The following is a 22121-nucleotide window of genomic DNA, read 5'->3' on the forward strand; positions in this document are numbered from 1 at the left end:
CTTTGGGGTTGTCTTGGTTGAGTGTTCTTCAACAGAGAGCGGTTTCAAGGATAAAAAAGTAGCATGGAAGAAGAAGACATTGTTTGAGCAATAACTCTCAGATAACTTCAAATAGAGCCACTGGTGATGATTGTGTTCATAAGTGCTTCTCTTTGGGGTTGTCTTAGTGATTTGAATCAGATGGAACTGAATGAAGTGCAATACTCCTCTCTGTGTCCACATTTGGTCTCCATGATTACCCTTACAAAAACACTCACTTTGGTTCTTAATACAGTAAGTGCTTTTTGTTGGGGTAGTTTTGTTGATCTCTGACTATTGTGTGTTGGAGTTGTGTTTCATTTAAAATGTCTTGCCTGAATCTTGTCTAAATCTTAAGTCCTTAATTTTGCATGGGATTTATCTTCAGGTCAGTTGTCTTTTACTTCACAAGTCACCATGGGACCTCATGGTAGAAGGTGCCTTCCAGAGTTTGCATTGCTTCAAAGTACTGTTGGTCGAGCTGCAACTGATGGCCACCAAGTAGCAAAGAGTTGCACAATGCCGAACGATTGCAGTGATTGACCACTTATGAAATGCTAATGGTATGCATTCATTTAAGATAACGGTTGCCTCTTCATTATTCCATTGTCTACTTACACGGTCTAAACCATTTAAACTCCATCAAATAGTAGGTGGAGTTTATGTGACTTGGTTGGATTGAGTATTTAAGATGGGTAAATCTGTGGAAGAAACACAAGTTTCACGCCTTCGAGGACACAACACAGAGGATGCGACGAGGGATCCAGCTGCACTACAGGTGAACTCATCACAGCTCACTGGAAGTCTTAAATGTTGCCTCAACTTGAGCATTGGCTTGTGTTTGAATTCAGTAAGTGCTACTTGTTGGGGCGGTTGATCATGACAAATACTACACACCAAAACCGAAGGTAAAGGTCAATGAAATCCAATTCAGATAACCTCAAACTGAGACACTGATGATGTTTCAGTTCATAAGTGCTTCTCTTTGGGGTTGTCTTGGTTGAGTGTTGCTCAACAGAGAGCGGTTTCAAGGATGAAAAAGTAGCATGGAAGAAGAAGACATTGTTTGAGCAATAACTCTCAGATAACTTCAAATAGAGCCACTGGTGATGATTGTGTTCATAAGTGCTTCTCTTTGGGGTTGTCTTAGTGATTTGAATCAGATGGAACTGAATGAAGTGCAATACTCCTCTCTGTGTCCACATTTGGTCTTCATGATTACCCTTACAAAAACACTCACTTTGGTTCTTAATACAGTAAGTGCTTTTTGTTGGGGTAGTTTTGTTGATCTCTGACTATTGTGTGTTGGAGTTGTGTTTCATTTAAAATGTCTTGCCTGAATCTTGTCTAAATCTTAAGTCCTTAATTTTGCATGGGATTTATCTTCAGGTCAGTTGTCTTTTACTTCACAAGTCACCATGGGACCTCATGGTAGAAGGTGCCTTCCAGAGTTTGCATTGCTTCAAAGTACTGTTGATCGAGCTGCAACTGATGGCCACCAAGTAGCAAAGAGTTGCACAATGCCGAACGATTGCAGTCATTGACCACTTATGAAATGCTAATGGTATGCATTCATTTAAGATAACGGTTGCCTCTTCATTATTCCATTGTCTACTTACACGGTCTAAACCATTTAAACTCCATCAAATAGTAGGTGGAGTTTATGTGACTTGGTTGGATTGAGTATTTAAGATGGGTAAATCTGTGGAAGAAACACAAGTTTCACGCCTTCGAGGACACAACACAGAGGATGCGACGAGGGATCCAGCTGCACTACAGGTGAACTCATCACAGCTCACTGGAAGTCTTAAATGTTGCCTCAACTTGAGGATTGGCTTGTGTTTGAATTCAGTAAGTGCTACTTGTTGGGGCGGATGATCATGACAAATACTACACACCAAAACCGAAGGTAAAGGTCAATGAAATCCAATTCAGATAACCTCAAACTGGGACACTGATGATGTTTCAGTTCATAAGTGCTTCTCTTTGGGGTTGTCTTGGTTGAGTGTTCTTCAACAGAGAGCGGTTTCAAGGATAAAAAAGTAGCATGGAAGAAGAAGACATTGTTTGAGCAATAACTCTCAGATAACTTCAAATAGAGCCACTGGTGATGATTGTGTTCATAAGTGCTTCTCTTTGGGGTTGTCTTAGTGATTTGAATCAGATGGAACTGAATGAAGTGCAATACTCCTCTGTGTGTCTACATTTGGTCTTCATGATTACCCTTACAAAAACACTCACTTTGGTTCTTAATACAGTAAGTGCTTTTTGTTGGGGTAGTTTTGTTGATCTCTGACTATTGTGTGTTGGAGTTGTGTTTCATTTAAAATGTCTTGTCTGAATCTTGTCTAAAATGTCTAAATCTTAAGTCCTTAATTTTGCATGGGATTTATCTTCAGGTCAGTTGTCTTTTACTTCACAAGTCACCATTGGACCTCATGGTAGAAGGTGCCTTCCAGAGTTTGCATTTATTCAAAGTACTGTTGATCGAGCTGCAACTGATGGCCACCAAGTAGCAAAGAGTTGCACATTGCCGAAAGATTGCAGTGATTGACCACTTATGAAATGCTAATTGTATGCATTCATTTAAGATAACGGTTGCCTCTTCATTTTTCCATTGTCTACTTACACGGTCTAGGCCATTGAAACTCCATCAAATAGTAGGTGGAGTTTATGTGACTTGGTTGGATTGAGTATTTAAGATGGGTAAATCAGTGGAAGAAACACAAGTTTCACGGCTTCGAGGACACAACAAAGAGGATGCGACGAGGGATCCAGCTGCACTACAGGTGAACTCATCACAGCTCACTGGAAGTCTTAAATGTTGCCTCAACTTGAGCATTGGCTTGTGTTTGAATTCAGTAAGTGCTACTTGTTGGGGCGGTTGATCATGACAAAAACTACACACCAAAACCGAAGATAAAGGTCAATGAAATCCAATTAAGATAACCTCAAACTGGGACACTGATGATGTTTCAGTTCATAAGTGCTTCTCTTTGGGGTTGTCTTGGTTGAGTGTTCTTCAACAGAGAGCGGTTTCAAGGATAAAAAAGTAGCATGGAAGAAGAAGACATTGTTTGAGCAATAACTCTCAGATAACTTCAAATAGAGCCACTGGTGATGATTGTGTTCATAAGTGCTTCTCTTTGGGGTTGTCTTAGTGATTTGAATCAGATGGAACTGAATGAAGTGCAATACTCCTCTCTGTGTCCACATTTGGTCTTCATGATTACCCTTACAAAAACACTCACTTTGGTTCTTAATACAGTAAGTGCTTTTTGTTGGGGTAGTTTTGTTGATCTCTGACTATTGTGTGTTGGAGTTGTGTTTCATTTAAAATGTCTTGCCTGAATCTTGTCTAAAATGTCTAAATCTTAAGTCCTTAATTTTGCATGGGATTTATCTTCAGGTCAGTTGTCTTTTACTTCACAAGTCACCATGGGACTTCATGGTAGAAGGTGCCTTCCAGAGTTTGCATTGCTTCAAAGTACTGTTGATCGAGCTGCAACTGATGGCCACCAAGTAGCAAAGAGTTGCACAATGCCGAACGATTGCAGTGATTGACCACTTATGAAATGCTAATGGTATGCATTCATTTAAGATAACGGTTGCCTCTTCATTTTTCCATTGTCTACTTACACGGTCTAGACCATTGAAACTCCATCAAATAGTAGGTGGAGTTTATGTGACTTGGTTGGATTGAGTATTTAAGATGGGTAAATCAGTGGAAGAAACACAAGTTTCACGGCTTCGAGGACACAACAAAGAGGATGCGACGAGGGATCCAGCTGCACTACAGGTGAACTCATCACAGCTCACTGGAAGTCTTAAATGTTGCCTCAACTTGAGCATTGGCTTGTGTTTGAATTCAGTAAGTGCTACTTGTTGGGGCGGTTGATCATGACAAATACTACACACCAAAACCGAAGGTAAAGGTCAATGAAATCCAATTCAGATAACCTCAAACTGGGACACTGATGATGTTTCAGTTCATAAGTGCTTCTCTTTGGGGTTGTCTTGGTTGAGTGTTCTTCAACAGAGAGCGGTTTCAAGGATAAAAAAGTAGCATGGAAGAAGAAGACATTGTTTGAGCAATAACTCTCAGATAACTTCAAATAGAGCCACTGGTGATGATTGTGTTCATAAGTGCTTCTCTTTGGGGTTGTCTTAGTGATTTGAATCAGATGGAACTGAATGAAGTGCAATACTCCTCTCTGTGTCCACATTTGGTCTCCATGATTACCCTTACAAAAACACTCACTTTGGTTCTTAATACAGTAAGTGCTTTTTGTTGGGGTAGTTTTGTTGATCTCTGACTATTGTGTGTTGGAGTTGTGTTTCATTTAAAATGTCTTGCCTGAATCTTGTCTAAATCTTAAGTCCTTAATTTTGCATGGGATTTATCTTCAGGTCAGTTGTCTTTTACTTCACAAGTCACCATGGGACCTCATGGTAGAAGGTGCCTTCCAGAGTTTGCATTGCTTCAAAGTACTGTTGGTCGAGCTGCAACTGATGGCCACCAAGTAGCAAAGAGTTGCACAATGCCGAACGATTGCAGTGATTGACCACTTATGAAATGCTAATGGTATGCATTCATTTAAGATAACGGTTGCCTCTTCATTATTCCATTGTCTACTTACACGGTCTAAACCATTTAAACTCCATCAAATAGTAGGTGGAGTTTATGTGACTTGGTTGGATTGAGTATTTAAGATGGGTAAATCTGTGGAAGAAACACAAGTTTCACGCCTTCGAGGACACAACACAGAGGATGCGACGAGGGATCCAGCTGCACTACAGGTGAACTCATCACAGCTCACTGGAAGTCTTAAATGTTGCCTCAACTTGAGCATTGGCTTGTGTTTGAATTCAGTAAGTGCTACTTGTTGGGGCGGTTGATCATGACAAATACTACACACCAAAACCGAAGGTAAAGGTCAATGAAATCCAATTCAGATAACCTCAAACTGAGACACTGATGATGTTTCAGTTCATAAGTGCTTCTCTTTGGGGTTGTCTTGGTTGAGTGTTGCTCAACAGAGAGCGGTTTCAAGGATGAAAAAGTAGCATGGAAGAAGAAGACATTGTTTGAGCAATAACTCTCAGATAACTTCAAATAGAGCCACTGGTGATGATTGTGTTCATAAGTGCTTCTCTTTGGGGTTGTCTTAGTGATTTGAATCAGATGGAACTGAATGAAGTGCAATACTCCTCTCTGTGTCCACATTTGGTCTTCATGATTACCCTTACAAAAACACTCACTTTGGTTCTTAATACAGTAAGTGCTTTTTGTTGGGGTAGTTTTGTTGATCTCTGACTATTGTGTGTTGGAGTTGTGTTTCATTTAAAATGTCTTGCCTGAATCTTGTCTAAAATGTCTAAATCTTAAGTCCTTAATTTTGCATGGGATTTATCTTCAGGTCAGTTGTCTTTTACTTCACAAGTCACCATGGGACTTCATGGTAGAAGGTGCCTTCCAGAGTTTGCATTGCTTCAAAGTACTTTTGATCGAGCTGCAACTGATGGCCACCAAGTAGCAAAGAGTTGCACAATGCCGAACGATTGCAGTGATTAACCACTTATGAAATGCTAATGGTATGCATTCATTTAAGATAACGGTTGCCTCTTCATTATTCCATTGTCTACTTACACGGTCTAGACCATTGAAACTCCATCAAATAGTAGGTGGAGTTTATGTGACTTGGTTGGATTGAGTATTTAAGATGGGTAAATCTGTGGAAGAAACACAAGTTTCACGCCTTCGAGGACACAACACAGAGGATGCGACGAGGGATCCAGCTGCACTACAGGTGAACTCATCACATCTCACTGGAAGTCTTAAATGTTGCCTCAACTTGAGCATTGGCTTGTGTTTGAATTCAGTAAGTGCTACTTGTTGGGGCGGTTGATCATGACAAATACTACACACCAAAACCGAAGGTAAAGGTCAATGAAATCCAATTCAGATAACCTCAAACTGAGACACTGATGATGTTTCAGTTCATAAGTGCTTCTCTTTGGGGTTGTCTTGGTTGAGTGTTCTTCAACAGAGAGCGGTTTCAAGGATGAAAAAGTAGCATGGAAGAAGAAGACATTGTTTGAGCAATAACTCTCAGATAACTTCAAATAGAGCCACTGGTGATGATTGTTTTCATAAGTGCTTCTCTTTGGGGTTGTCTTAGTGATTTGAATCAGATGGAACTGAATGAAGTGCAATACTCCTCTCTGTGTCCACATTTGGTCTTCATGATTACCCTTACAAAAACACTCACTTTGGTTCTTAATACAGTAAGTGCTTTTTGTTGGGGTAGTTTTGTTGATCTCTGACTATTGTGTGTTGGAGTTGTGTTTCATTTGCCTGAATCTTGTCTAAAATGTCTAAATCTTAAGTCCTTAATTTTGCATGGGATATATCTTTAGGTCAATTGTCTTTTACTTCACAAGTCACCGTGGGACCTCATGGTAGAAGGTGCCTTCCAGAGTTTTCATTGCTTCAAAGTACTTTTGATCGAGCTGCAACTGATGGCCACCAAGTAGCAAAGAGTTGCACAATGCCGAACGATTGCAGTGATTAACCACTTATGAAATGCTAATGGTATGCATTCATTTAAGATAACGGTTGCCTCTTCATTATTCCATTGTCTACTTACACGGTCTAGGCCATTGAAACTCCATCAAATAGTAGGTGGAGTTTATGTGACTTGGTTGGATTGAGTATTTAAGATGGGTAAATCAGTGGAAGAAACACAAGTTTCACGGCTTCGAGGACACAACAAAGAGGATGCGACGAGGGATCCAGCTGCACTACAGGTGAACTCATCACAGCTCACTGGAAGTCTTAAATGTTGCCTCAACTTGAGCATTGGCTTGTGTTTGAATTCAGTAAGTGCTACTTGTTGGGGCGGTTGATCATGACAAAAACTACACACCAAAACCGAAGATAAAGGTCAATGAAATCCAATTAAGATAACCTCAAACTGGGACACTGATGATGTTTCAGTTCATAAGTGCTTCTCTTTGGGGTTGTCTTGGTTGAGTGTTCTTCAACAGAGAGCGGTTTCAAGGATAAAAAAGTAGCATGGAAGAAGAAGACATTGTTTGAGCAATAACTCTCAGATAACTTCAAATAGAGCCACTGGTGATGATTGTGTTCATAAGTGCTTCTCTTTGGGGTTGTCTTAGTGATTTGAATCAGATGGAACTGAATGAAGTGCAATACTCCTCTCTGTGTCCACATTTGGTCTTCATGATTACCCTTACAAAAACACTCACTTTGGTTCTTAATACAGTAAGTGCTTTTTGTTGGGGTAGTTTTGTTGATCTCTGACTATTGTGTGTTGGAGTTGTGTTTCATTTAAAATGTCTTGCCTGAATCTTGTCTAAAATGTCTAAATCTTAAGTCCTTAATTTTGCATGGGATTTATCTTCAGGTCAGTTGTCTTTTACTTCACAAGTCACCATTGGACCTCATGGTAGAAGGTGCCTTCCAGAGTTTGCATTGCTTCAAAGTACTGTTGATCGAGCTGCAACTGATGGCCACCAAGTAGCAAAGAGTTGCACAATGCCGAACACTTGCAGTGATTGACCACTTATGAAATGCTAATGGTATGCATTCATTTAAGATAACGGTTGCCTCTTCATTATTCCATTGTCTACTTACACGGTCTAGACCATTGAAACTCCATCAAATAGTAGGTGGAGTTTATGTGACTTGGTTGGATTGAGTATTTAAGATGGGTAAATCAGTGGAAGAAACACAAGTTTCACGGCTTGGAGGACACAACACAGAGGATGCGACGAGGGATCCAGCTGCACTACAGGTGAACTCATCACATCTCACTGGAAGTCTTAAATGTTGCCTCAACTTGAGCATTGGCTTGTGTTTGAATTCAGTAAGTGCTACTTGTTGGGGCGGTTGATCATGACAAATACTACACACCAAAACCGAAGGTAAAGGTCAATGAAATCCAATTCAGATAACCTCAAACTGAGACACTGATGATGTTTCAGTTCATAAGTGCTTCTCTTTGGGGTTGTCTTGGTTGAGTGTTCTTCAACAGAGAGCGGTTTCAAGGATGAAAAAGTAGCATGGAAGAAGAAGACATTGTTTGAGCAATAACTCTCAGATAACTTCAAATAGAGCCACTGGTGATGATTGTGTTCATAAGTGCTTCTCTTTGGGGTTGTCTTAGTGATTTGAATCAGATGGAACTGAATGAAGTGCAATACTCCTCTGTGTGTCTACATTTGGTCTTCATGATTACCCTTACAAAAACACTCACTTTGGTTCTTAATACAGTAAGTGCTTTTTGTTGGGGTAGTTTTGTTGATCTCTGACTATTGTGTGTTGGAGTTGTGTTTCATTTAAAATGTCTTGTCTGAATCTTGTCTAAAATGTCTAAATCTTAAGTCCTTAATTTTGCATGGGATTTATCTTCAGGTCAGTTGTCTTTTACTTCACAAGTCACCATTGGACCTCATGGTAGAAGGTGCCTTCCAGAGTTTGCATTGCTTCAAAGTACTGTTGATCGAGCTGCAACTGATGGCCACCAAGTAGCAAAGAGTTGCACAATGCCGAACACTTGCAGTGATTGACCACTTATGAAATGCTAATGGTATGCATTCATTTAAGATAACGGTTGCCTCTTCATTATTCCATTGTCTACTTACACGGTCTAGACCATTGAAACTCCATCAAATAGTAGGTGGAGTTTATGTGACTTGGTTGGATTGAGTATTTAAGATGGGTAAATCAGTGGAAGAAACACAAGTTTCACGGCTTCGAGGACACAACACAGAGGATGCGACGAGGGATCCAGCTGCACTACAGGTGAACTCATCACATCTCACTGGAAGTCTTAAATGTTGCCTCAACTTGAGCATTGGCTTGTGTTTGAATTCAGTAAGTGCTACTTGTTGGGGCGGTTGATCATGACAAATACTACACACCAAAACCGAAGGTAAAGGTCAATGAAATCCAATTCAGATAACCTCAAACTGAGACACTGATGATGTTTCAGTTCATAAGTGCTTCTCTTTGGGGTTGTCTTGGTTGAGTGTTCTTCAACAGAGAGCGGTTTCAAGGATGAAAAAGTAGCATGGAAGAAGAAGACATTGTTTGAGCAATAACTCTCAGATAACTTCAAATAGAGCCACTGGTGATGATTGTGTTCATAAGTGCTTCTCTTTGGGGTTGTCTTAGTGATTTGAATCAGATGGACCTGAATGAAGTGCAATACTCCTCTCTGTGTCCACATTTGGTCTTCATGATTACCCTTACAAAAACACTCACTTTGGTTCTTAATACAGTAAGTGCTTTTTGTTGGGGTAGTTTTGTTGATCTCTGACTATTGTGTGTTGGAGTTGTGTTTCATTTAAAATGTCTTGCCTGAATCTTGTCTAAAATGTCTAAATCTTAAGTCCTTAATTTTGCATGGGATATATCTTTAGGTCAATTGTCTTTTACTTCACAAGTCACCGTGGGACCTCATGGTAGAAGGTGCCTTCCAGAGTTTGCATTGCTTCAAAGTACTTTTGATCGAGCTGCAACTGATGGCCACCAAGTAGCAAAGAGTTGCACAATGCCGAACGATTGCAGTGATTAACCACTTATGAAATGCTAATGGTATGCATTCATTTAAGATAACGGTTGCCTCTTCATTATTCCATTGTCTACTTACACGGTCTAGACCATTGAAACTCCATCAAATAGTAGGTGGAGTTTATGTGACTTGGTTGGATTGAGTATTTAAGATGGGTAAATCTGTGGAAGAAACACAAGTTTCACGCCTTCGAGGACACAACACAGAGGATGCGACGAGGGATCCAGCTGCACTACAGGTGAACTCATCACATCTCACTGGAAGTCTTAAATGTTGCCTCAACTTGAGCATTGGCTTGTGTTTGAATTCAGTAAGTGCTACTTGTTGGGGCGGTTGATCATGACAAAAACTACACACCAAAACCGAAGATAAAGGTCAATGAAATCCAATTAAGATAACCTCAAACTGGGACACTGATGATGTTTCAGTTCATAAGTGCTTCTCTTTGGGGTTGTCTTGGTTGAGTGTTCTTCAACAGAGAGCGGTTTCAAGGATAAAAAAGTAGCATGGAAGAAGAAGACATTGTTTGAGCAATAACTCTCAGATAACTTCAAATAGAGCCACTGGTGATGATTGTGTTCATAAGTGCTTCTCTTTGGGGTTGTCTTAGTGATTTGAATCAGATGGAACTGAATGAAGTGCAATACTCCTCTCTGTGTCCACATTTGGTCTTCATGATTACCCTTACAAAAACACTCACTTTGGTTCTTAATACAGTAAGTGCTTTTTGTTGGGGTAGTTTTGTTGATCTCTGACTATTGTGTGTTGGAGTTGTGTTTCATTTAAAATGTCTTGCCTGAATCTTGTCTAAAATGTCTAAATCTTAAGTCCTTAATTTTGCATGGGATTTATCTTCAGGTCAGTTGTCTTTTACTTCACAAGTCACCATGGGACTTCATGGTAGAAGGTGCCTTCCAGAGTTTGCATTGCTTCAAAGTACTTTTGATCGAGCTGCAACTGATGGCCACCAAGTAGCAAAGAGTTGCACAATGCCGAACGATTGCAGTGATTAACCACTTATGAAATGCTAATGGTATGCATTCATTTAAGATAACGGTTGCCTCTTCATTATTCCATTGTCTACTTACACGGTCTAGACCATTGAAACTCCATCAAATAGTAGGTGGAGTTTATGTGACTTGGTTGGATTGAGTATTTAAGATGGGTAAATCTGTGGAAGAAACACAAGTTTCACGCCTTCGAGGACACAACACAGAGGATGCGACGAGGGATCCAGCTGCACTACAGGTTAACTCATCACATCTCACTGGAAGTCTTAAATGTTGCCTCAACTTGAGCATTGGCTTGTGTTTGAATTCAGTAAGTGCTACTTGTTGGGGCGGTTGATCATGACAAATACTACACACCAAAACCGAAGGTAAAGGTCAATGAAATCCAATTCAGATAACCTCAAACTGAGACACTGATGATGTTTCAGTTCATAAGTGCTTCTCTTTGGGGTTGTCTTGGTTGAGTGTTCTTCAACAGAGAGCGGTTTCAAGGATGAAAAAGTAGCATGGAAGAAGAAGACATTGTTTGAGCAATAACTCTCAGATAACTTCAAATAGAGCCACTGGTGATGATTGTGTTCATAAGTGCTTCTCTTTGGGGTTGTCTTAGTGATTTGAATCAGATGGAACTGAATGAAGTGCAATACTCCTCTCTGTGTCCACATTTGGTCTTCATGATTACCCTTACAAAAACACTCACTTTGGTTCTTAATACAGTAAGTGCTTTTTGTTGGGGTAGTTTTGTTGATCTCTGACTATTGTGTGTTGGAGTTGTGTTTCATTTGCCTGAATCTTGTCTAAAATGTCTAAATCTTAAGTCCTTAATTTTGCATGGGATATATCTTTAGGTCAATTGTCTTTTACTTCACAAGTCACCGTGGGACCTCATGGTAGAAGGTGCCTTCCAGAGTTTGCATTGCTTCAAAGTACTTTTGATCGAGCTGCAACTGATGGCCACCAAGTAGCAAAGAGTTGCACAATGCCGAACGATTGCAGTGATTAACCACTTATGAAATGCTAATGGTATGCATTCATTTAAGATAACGGTTGCCTCTTCATTATTCCATTGTCTACTTACACGGTCTAGACCATTGAAACTCCATCAAATAGTAGGTGGAGTTTATGTGACTTGGTTGGATTGAGTATTTAAGATGGGTAAATCTGTGGAAGAAACACAAGTTTCACGCCTTCGAGGACACAACACAGAGGATGCGACGAGGGATCCAGCTGCACTACAGGTGAACTCATCACATCTCACTGGAAGTCTTAAATGTTGCCTCAACTTGAGCATTGGCTTGTGTTTGAATTCAGTAAGTGCTACTTGTTGGGGCGGTTGATCATGACAAAAACTACACACCAAAACCGAAGATAAAGGTCAATGAAATCCAATTAAGATAACCTCAAACTGGGACACTGATGATGTTTCAGTTCATAAGTGCTTCTCTTTGGGGTTGTCTTGGTTGAGTGTTCTTCAACAGAGAGCGGTTTCAAGGATAAAAAAGTAGCATGGAAGAAGAAGACATTGTTTGAGCAATAACTCTCAGATAACTTCAAATAGAGCCACTGGTGATGATTGTGTTCATAAGTGCTTCTCTTTGGGGTTGTCTTAGTGATTTGAATCAGATGGAACTGAATGAAGTGCAATACTCCTCTCTGTGTCCACATTTGGTCTTCATGATTACCCTTACAAAAACACTCACTTTGGTTCTTAATACAGTAAGTGCTTTTTGTTGGGGTAGTTTTGTTGATCTCTGACTATTGTGTGTTGGAGTTGTGTTTCATTTAAAATGTCTTGCCTGAATCTTGTCTAAAATGTCTAAATCTTAAGTCCTTAATTTTGCATGGGATTTATCTTCAGGTCAGTTGTCTTTTACTTCACAAGTCACCATGGGACTTCATGGTAGAAGGTGCCTTCCAGAGTTTGCATTGCTTCAAAGTACTGTTGATCGAGCTGCAACTGATGGCCACCAAGTAGCAAAGAGTTGCACAATGCCGAACGATTGCAGTCATTGACCACTTATGAAATGCTAATGGTATGCATTCATTTAAGATAACGGTTGCCTCTTCATTATTCCATTGTCTACTTACACGGTCTAAACCATTTAAACTCCATCAAATAGTAGGTGGAGTTTATGTGACTTGGTTGGATTGAGTATTTAAGATGGGTAAATCTGTGGAAGAAACACAAGTTTCACGGCTTCGAGGACACAACACAGAGGATGCGACGAGGGATCCAGCTGCACTACAGGTGAACTCATCACATCTCACTGGAAGTCTTAAATGTTGCCTCAACTTGAGCATTGGCTTGTGTTTGAATTCAGTAAGTGCTACTTGTTGGGGCGGTTGATCATGACAAATACTACACACCAAAACCGAAGGTAAAGGTCAATGAAATCCAATTCAGATAACCTCAAACTGAGACACTGATGATGTTTCAGTTCATAAGTGCTTCTCTTTGGGGTTGTCTTGGTTGAGTGTTCTTCAACAGAGAGCGGTTTCAAGGATGAAAAAGTAGCATGGAAGAAGAAGACATTGTTTGAGCAATAACTCTCAGATAACTTCAAATAGAGCCACTGGTGATGATTGTGTTCATAAGTGCTTCTCTTTGGGGTTGTCTTAGTGATTTGAATCAGATGGAACTGAATGAAGTGCAATACTCCTCTGTGTGTCTACATTTGGTCTTCATGATTACCCTTACAAAAACACTCACTTTGGTTCTTAATACAGTAAGTGCTTTTTGTTGGGGTAGTTTTGTTGATCTCTGACTATTGTGTGTTGGAGTTGTGTTTCATTTAAAATGTCTTGTCTGAATCTTGTCTAAAATGTCTAAATCTTAAGTCCTTAATTTTGCATGGGATTTATCTTCAGGTCAGTTGTCTTTTACTTCACAAGTCACCATTGGACCTCATGGTAGAAGGTGCCTTCCAGAGTTTGCATTGCTTCAAAGTACTTTTGATCGAGCTGCAACTGATGGCCACCAAGTAGCAAAGAGTTGCACAATGCCGAACACTTGCAGTGATTGACCACTTATGAAATGCTAATGGTATGCATTCATTTAAGATAACGGTTGCCTCTTCATTATTCCATTGTCTACTTACACGGTCTAGACCATTGAAACTCCATCAAATAGTAGGTGGAGTTTATGTGACTTGGTTGGATTGAGTATTTAAGATGGGTAAATCAGTGGAAGAAACACAAGTTTCACGGCTTCGAGGACACAACACAGAGGATGCGACGAGGGATCCAGCTGCACTACAGGTGAACTCATCACATCTCACTGGAAGTCTTAAATGTTGCCTCAACTTGAGCATTGGCTTGTGTTTGAATTCAGTAAGTGCTACTTGTTGGGGCGGTTGATCATGACAAATACTACACACCAAAACCGAAGGTAAAGGTCAATGAAATCCAATTCAGATAACCTCAAACTGAGACACTGATGATGTTTCAGTTCATAAGTGCTTCTCTTTGGGGTTGTCTTGGTTGAGTGTTCTTCAACAGAGAGCGGTTTCAAGGATGAAAAAGTAGCATGGAAGAAGAAGACATTGTTTGAGCAATAACTCTCAGATAACTTCAAATAGAGCCACTGGTGATGATTGTGTTCATAAGTGCTTCTCTTTGGGGTTGTCTTAGTGATTTGAATCAGATGGACCTGAATGAAGTGCAATACTCTTCTCTGTGTCCACATTTGGTCTTCATGATTACCCTTACAAAAACACTCACTTTGGTTCTTAATACAGTAAGTGCTTTTCGTTGGGGTAGTTTTGTTGATCTCTGACTATTGTGTGTTGGAGTTGTGTTTCATTTAAAATGTCTTGTCTGAATCTTGTCTAAAATGTCTAAATCTTAAGTCCTTAATTTTGCATGGGATATATCTTTAGGTCAATTGTCTTTTACTTCACAAGTCACCGTGGGACCTCATGGTAGAAGGTGCCTTCCAGAGTTTGCATTGCTTCAAAGTACTTTTGATCGAGCTGCAACTGATGGCCACCAAGTAGCAAAGAGTTGCACAATGCCGAACGATTGCAGTGATTAACCACTTATGAAATGCTAATGGTATGCATTCATTTAAGATAACGGTTGCCTCTTCATTATTCCATTGTCTACTTACACGGTCTAGACCATTGAAACTCCATCAAATAGTAGGTGGAGTTTATGTGACTTGGTTGGATTGAGTATTTAAGATGGGTAAATCTGTGGAAGAAACACAAGTTTCACGCCTTCGAGGACACAACACAGAGGATGCGACGAGGGATCCAGCTGCACTACAGGTGAACTCATCACATCTCACTGGAAGTCTTAAATGTTGCCTCAACTTGAGCATTGGCTTGTGTTTGAATTCAGTAAGTGCTACTTGTTGGGGCGGTTGATCATGACAAAAACTACACACCAAAACCGAAGATAAAGGTCAATGAAATCCAATTAAGATAACCTCAAACTGGGACACTGATGATGTTTCAGTTCATAAGTGCTTCTCTTTGGGGTTGTCTTGGTTGAGTGTTCTTCAACAGAGAGCGGTTTCAAGGATAAAAAAGTAGCATGGAAGAAGAAGACATTGTTTGAGCAATAACTCTCAGATAACTTCAAATAGAGCCACTGGTGATGATTGTGTTCATAAGTGCTTCTCTTTGGGGTTGTCTTAGTGATTTGAATCAGATGGAACTGAATGAAGTGCAATACTCCTCTCTGTGTCCACATTTGGTCTTCATGATTACCCTTACAAAAACACTCACTTTGGTTCTTAATACAGTAAGTGCTTTTTGTTGGGGTAGTTTTGTTGATCTCTGACTATTGTGTGTTGGAGTTGTGTTTCATTTAAAATGTCTTGCCTGAATCTTGTCTAAAATGTCTAAATCTTAAGTCCTTAATTTTGCATGGGATTTATCTTCAGGTCAGTTGTCTTTTACTTCACAAGTCACCATGGGACTTCATGGTAGAAGGTGCCTTCCAGAGTTTGCATTGCTTCAAAGTACTTTTGATCGAGCTGCAACTGATGGCCACCAAGTAGCAAAGAGTTGCACAATGCCGAACAATTGCAGTGATTAACCACTTATGAAATGCTAATGGTATGCATTCATTTAAGATAACGGTTGCCTCTTCATTATTCCATTGTCTACTTACACGGTCTAGACCATTGAAACTCCATCAAATAGTAGGTGGAGTTTATGTGACTTGGTTGGATTGAGTATTTAAGATGGGTAAATCTGTGGAAGAAACACAAGTTTCACGCCTTCGAGGACACAACACAGAGGATGCGACGAGGGATCCAGCTGCACTACAGGTGAACTCATCACATCTCACTGGAAGTCTTAAATGTTGCCTCAACTTGAGCATTGGCTTGTGTTTGAATTCAGTAAGTGCTACTTGTTGGGGCGGTTGATCATGACAAATACTACACACCAAAACCGAAGGTAAAGGTCAATGAAATCCAATTCAGATAACCTCAAACTGAGACACTGATGATGTTTCAGTTCATAAGTGCTTCTCTTTGGGGTTGTCTTGGTTGAGTGTTCTTCAACAGAGAGCGGTTTCAAGGATGAAAAAGTAGCATGGAAGAAGAAGACATTGTTTGAGCAATAACTCTCAGATAACTTCAAATAGAGCCACTGGTGATGATTGTGTTCATAAGTGCTTCTCTTTGGGGTTGTCTTAGTGATTTGAATCAGATGGAACTGAATGAAGTGCAATACTCCTCTCTGTGTCCACATTTGGTCTTCATGATTACCCTTACAAAAACACTCACTTTGGTTCTTAATACAGTAAGTGCTTTTTGTTGGGGTAGTTTTGTTGATCTCTGACTATTGTGTGTTGGAGTTGTGTTTCATTTAAAATGTCTTGCCTGAATCTTGTCTAAATCTTAAGTCCTTAATTTTGCATGGGATTTATCTTCAGGTCAGTTGTCTTTTACTTCACAAGTCACCATGGGACCTCATGGTAGAAGGTGCCTTCCAGAGTTTGCATTGCTTCAAAGTACTGTTGATCGAGCTGCAACTGATGGCCACCAAGTAGCAAAGAGTTGCACAATGCCGAACGATTGCAGTCATTGACCACTTATTAAATGCTAATGGTATGCATTCATTTAAGATAACGGTTGCCTCTTCATTATTCCATTGTCTACTTACACGGTCTAAACCATTTAAACTCCATCAAATAGTAGGTGGAGTTTATGTGACTTGGTTGGATTGAGTATTTAAGATGGGTAAATCTGTGGAAGAAACACAAGTTTCACGCCTTCGAGGACACAACACAGAGGATGCGACGAGGGATCCAGCTGCACTACAGGTGAACTCATCACAGCTCACTGGAAGTCTTAAATGTTGCCTCAACTTGAGGATTGGCTTGTGTTTGAATTCAGTAAGTGCTACTTGTTGGGGCGGATGATCATGACAAATACTACACACCAAAACCGAAGGTAAAGGTCAATGAAATCCAATTCAGATAACCTCAAACTGGGACACTGATGATGTTTCAGTTCATAAGTGCTTCTCTTTGGGGTTGTCTTAGTGATTTGAATCAGATGGAACTGAATGAAGTGCAATACTCCTCTGTGTGTCTACATTTGGTCTTCATGATTACCCTTACAAAAACACTCACTTTGGTTCTTAATACAGTAAGTGCTTTTTGTTGGGGTAGTTTTGTTGATCTCTGACTATTGTGTGTTGGAGTTGTGTTTCATTTAAAATGTCTTGTCTGAATCTTGTCTAAAATGTCTAAATCTTAAGTCCTTAATTTTGCATGGGATTTATCTTCAGGTCAGTTGTCTTTTACTTCACAAGTCACCATTGGACCTCATGGTAGAAGGTGCCTTCCAGAGTTTGCATTGCTTCAAAGTACTGTTGATCGAGCTGCAACTGATGGCCACCAAGTAGCAAAGAGTTGCACAATGCCGAACACTTGCAGTGATTGACCACTTATGAAATGCTAATGGTATGCATTCATTTAAGATAACGGTTGCCTCTTCATTATTCCATTGTCTACTTACACGGTCTAGACCATTGAAACTCCATCAAATAGTAGGTGGAGTTTATGTGACTTGGTTGGATTGAGTATTTAAGATGGGTAAATCAGTGGAAGAAACACAAGTTTCACGGCTTCGAGGACACAACACAGAGGATGCGACGAGGGATCCAGCTGCACTACAGGTGAACTCATCACATCTCACTGGAAGTCTTAAATGTTGCCTCAACTTGAGCATTGGCTTGTGTTTGAATTCAGTAAGTGCTACTTGTTGGGGCGGTTGATCATGACAAATACTACACACCAAAACCGAAGGTAAAGGTCAATGAAATCCAATTCAGATAACCTCAAACTGAGACACTGATGATGTTTCAGTTCATAAGTGCTTCTCTTTGGGGTTGTCTTGGTTGAGTGTTCTTCAACAGAGAGCGGTTTCAAGGATGAAAAAGTAGCATGGAAGAAGAAGACATTGTTTGAGCAATAACTCTCAGATAACTTCAAATAGAGCCACTGGTGATGATTGTGTTCATAAGTGCTTCTCTTTGGGGTTGTCTTAGTGATTTGAATCAGATGGAACTGAATGAAGTGCAATACTCCTCTCTGTGTCCACATTTGGTCTTCATGATTACCCTTACAAAAACACTCACTTTGGTTCTTAATACAGTAAGTGCTTTTTGTTGGGGTAGTTTTGTTGATCTCTGACTATTGTGTGTTGGAGTTGTGTTTCATTTAAAATGTCTTGCCTGAATCTTGTCTAAAATGTCTAAATCTTAAGTCCTTAATTTTGCATGGGATTTATCTTCAGGTCAGTTGTCTTTTACTTCACAAGTCACCATGGGACTTCATGGTAGAAGGTGCCTTCCAGAGTTTGCATTGCTTCAAAGTACTGTTGATCGAGCTGCAACTGATGGCCACCAAGTAGCAAAGAGTTGCACAATGCCGAACGATTGCAGTGATTGACCACTTATGAAATGCTAATGGTATGCATTCATTTAAGATAACGGTTGCCTCTTCATTTTTCCATTGTCTACTTACACGGTCTAGACCATTGAAACTCCATCAAATAGTAGGTGGAGTTTATGTGACTTGGTTGGATTGAGTATTTAAGATGGGTAAATCTGTGGAAGAAACACAAGTTTCACGCCTTCGAGGACACAACACAGAGGATGCGACGAGGGATCCAGCTGCACTACAGGTGAACTCATCACATCTCACTGTAAGTCTTAAATGTTGCCTCAACTTGAGCATTGGCTTGTGTTTGAATTCAGTAAGTGCTACTTGTTGGGGCGGTTGATCATGACAAATACTACACACCAAAACCGAAGATAAAGGTCAATGAAATCCAATTCAGATAACCTCAAACTGGGACACTGATGATGTTTCAGTTCATAAGTGCTTCTCTTTGGGGTTGTCTTGGTTGAGTGTTCTTCAACAGAGAGCGGTTTCAAGGATAAAAAAGTAGCATGGAAGAAGAAGACATTGTTTGAGCAATAACTCTCAGATAACTTCAAATAGAGCCACTGCTGATGATTGTGTTCATAAGTGCTTCTCTTTGGGATTGTCTTAGTGATTTGAATCAGATGGAACTGAATTAAGTGCAATACTCCTCTCTGTGTCCACATTTGGTCTTCATGATTACCCTTACAAAAACACTCACTTTGGTTCTTAATACAGTAAGTGCTTTTCGTTGGGGTAGTTTTGTTGATCTCTGACTATTGTGTGTTGGAGTTGTGTTTCATTTAAAATGTCTTGTCTGAATCTTGTCTAAAATGTCTAAATCTTAAGTCCTTAATTTTGCATGGGATATATCTTTAGGTCAATTGTCTTTTACTTCACAAGTCACCGTGGGACCTCATGGTAGAAGGTGCCTTCCAGAGTTTGCATTGCTTCAAAGTACTTTTGATCGAGCTGCAACTGATGGCCACCAAGTAGCAAAGAGTTGCACAATGCCGAACGATTGCAGTGATTAACCACTTATGAAATGCTAATGGTATGCATTCATTTAAGATAACGGTTGCCTCTTCATTATTCCATTGTCTACTTACACGGTCTAGACCATTGAAACTCCATCAAATAGTAGGTGGAGTTTATGTGACTTGGTTGGATTGAGTATTTAAGATGGGTAAATCTGTGGAAGAAACACAAGTTTCACGCCTTCGAGGACACAACACAGAGGATGCGACGAGGGATCCAGCTGCACTACAGGTGAACTCATCACATCTCACTGGATGTCTTAAATGTTGCCTCAACTTGAGCATTGGCTTGTGTTTGAATTCAGTAAGTGCTACTTGTTGGGGCGGTTGATCATGACAAAAACTACACACCAAAACCGAAGATAAAGGTCAATGAAATCCAATTAAGATAACCTCAAACTGGGACACTGATGATGTTTCAGTTCATAAGTGCTTCTCTTTGGGGTTGTCTTGGTTGAGTGTTCTTCAACAGAGAGCGGTTTCAAGGATAAAAAAGTAGCATGGAAGAAGAAGACATTGTTTGAGCAATAACTCTCAGATAACTTCAAATAGAGCCACTGGTGATGATTGTGTTCATAAGTGCTTCTCTTTGGGGTTGTCTTAGTGATTTGAATCAGATGGAACTGAATGAAGTGCAATACTCCTCTCTGTGTCCACATTTGGTCTTCATGATTACCCTTACAAAAACACTCACTTTGGTTCTTAATACAGTAAGTGCTTTTTGTTGGGGTAGTTTTGTTGATCTCTGACTATTGTGTGTTGGAGTTGTGTTTCATTTAAAATGTCTTGCCTGAATCTTGTCTAAAATGTCTAAATCTTAAGTCCTTAATTTTGCATGGGATTTATCTTCAGGTCAGTTGTCTTTTACTTCACAAGTCACCATGGGACTTCATGGTAGAAGGTGCCTTCCAGAGTTTGCATTGCTTCAAAGTACTTTTGATCGAGCTGCAACTGATGGCCACCAAGTAGCAAAGAGTTGCACAATGCCGAACGATTGCAGTGATTAACCACTTATGAAATGCTAATGGTATGCATTCATTTAAGATAACGGTTGCCTCTTCATTATTCCATTGTCTACTTACACGGTCTAGACCATTGAAACTCCATCAAATAGTAGGTGGAGTTTATGTGACTTGGTTGGATTGAGTATTTAAGATGGGTAAATCTGTGGAAGAAACACAAGTTTCACGCCTTCGAGGACACAACACAGAGGATGCGACGAGGGATCCAGCTGCACTACAGGTGAACTCATCACAGCTCACTGGAAGTCTTAAATGTTGCCTCAACTTGAGGATTGGCTTGTGTTTGAATTCAGTAAGTGCTACTTGTTGGGGCGGATGATCATGACAAATACTACACACCAAAACCGAAGGTAAAGGTCAATGAAATCCAATTCAGATAACCTCAAACTGGGACACTGATGATGTTTCAGTTCATAAGTGCTTCTCTTTGGGGTTGTCTTGGTTGAGTGTTCTTCAACAGAGAGCGGTTTCAAGGATAAAAAAGTAGCATGGAAGAAGAAGAAATTGTTTGAGCAATAACTCTCAGATAACTTCAAATAGAGCCACTGGTGATGATTGTGTTCATAAGTGCTTCTCTTTGGGGTTGTCTTAGTGATTTGAATCAGATGGAACTGAATGAAGTGCAATACTCCTCTCTGTGTCCACATTTGGTCTTCATGATTACCCTTACAAAAACACTCACTTTGGTTCTTAATACAGTAAGTGCTTTTTGTTGGGGTAGTTTTGTTGATCTCTGACTATTGTGTGTTGGAGTTGTGTTTCATTTAAAATGTCTTGCCTGAATCTTGTCTAAATCTTAAGTCCTTAATTTTGCATGGGATTTATCTTCAGGTCAGTTGTCTTTTACTTCACAAGTCACCATGGGAACTCATGGTAGAAGGTGCCTTCCAGAGTTTGCATTGCTTCAAAGTACTGTTGATCGAGCTGCAACTGATGGCCACCAAGTAGCAAAGAGTTGCACAATGCCGAACGATTGCAGTCATTGACCACTTATGAAATGCTAATGGTATGCATTCATTTAAGATAACGGTTGCCTCTTCATTATTCCATTGTCTACTTACACGGTCTAGACCATTGAAACTCCATCAAATAGTACGTGGAGTTTATGTGACTTGGTTGGATTGAGTATTTAAGATGGGTAAATCAGTGGAAGAAACACAAGTTTCACGGCTTCGAGGACACAACACAGAGGATGCGACGAGGGATCCAGCTGCACTACAGGTGAACTCATCACATCTCACTGGAAGTCTTAAATGTTGCCTCAACTTGAGCATTGGCTTGTGTTTGAATTCAGTAAGTGCTACTTGTTGGGGCGGTTGATCATGACAAATACTACACACCAAAACCGAAGGTAAAGGTCAATGAAATCCAATTCAGATAACCTCAAACTGAGACACTGATGATGTTTCAGTTCATAAGTGCTTCTCTTTGGGGTTGTCTTGGTTGAGTGTTCTTCAACAGAGAGCGGTTTCAAGGATGAAAAAGTAGCATGGAAGAAGAAGACATTGTTTGAGCAATAACTCTCAGATAACTTCAAATAGA

The sequence above is a fragment of the Pungitius pungitius genome, chromosome 8 (genome assembly GCF_949316345.1).
Source record: "Pungitius pungitius chromosome 8, fPunPun2.1, whole genome shotgun sequence".
NCBI classification, from domain to species: domain Eukaryota; kingdom Metazoa; phylum Chordata; class Actinopteri; order Perciformes; family Gasterosteidae; genus Pungitius; species Pungitius pungitius.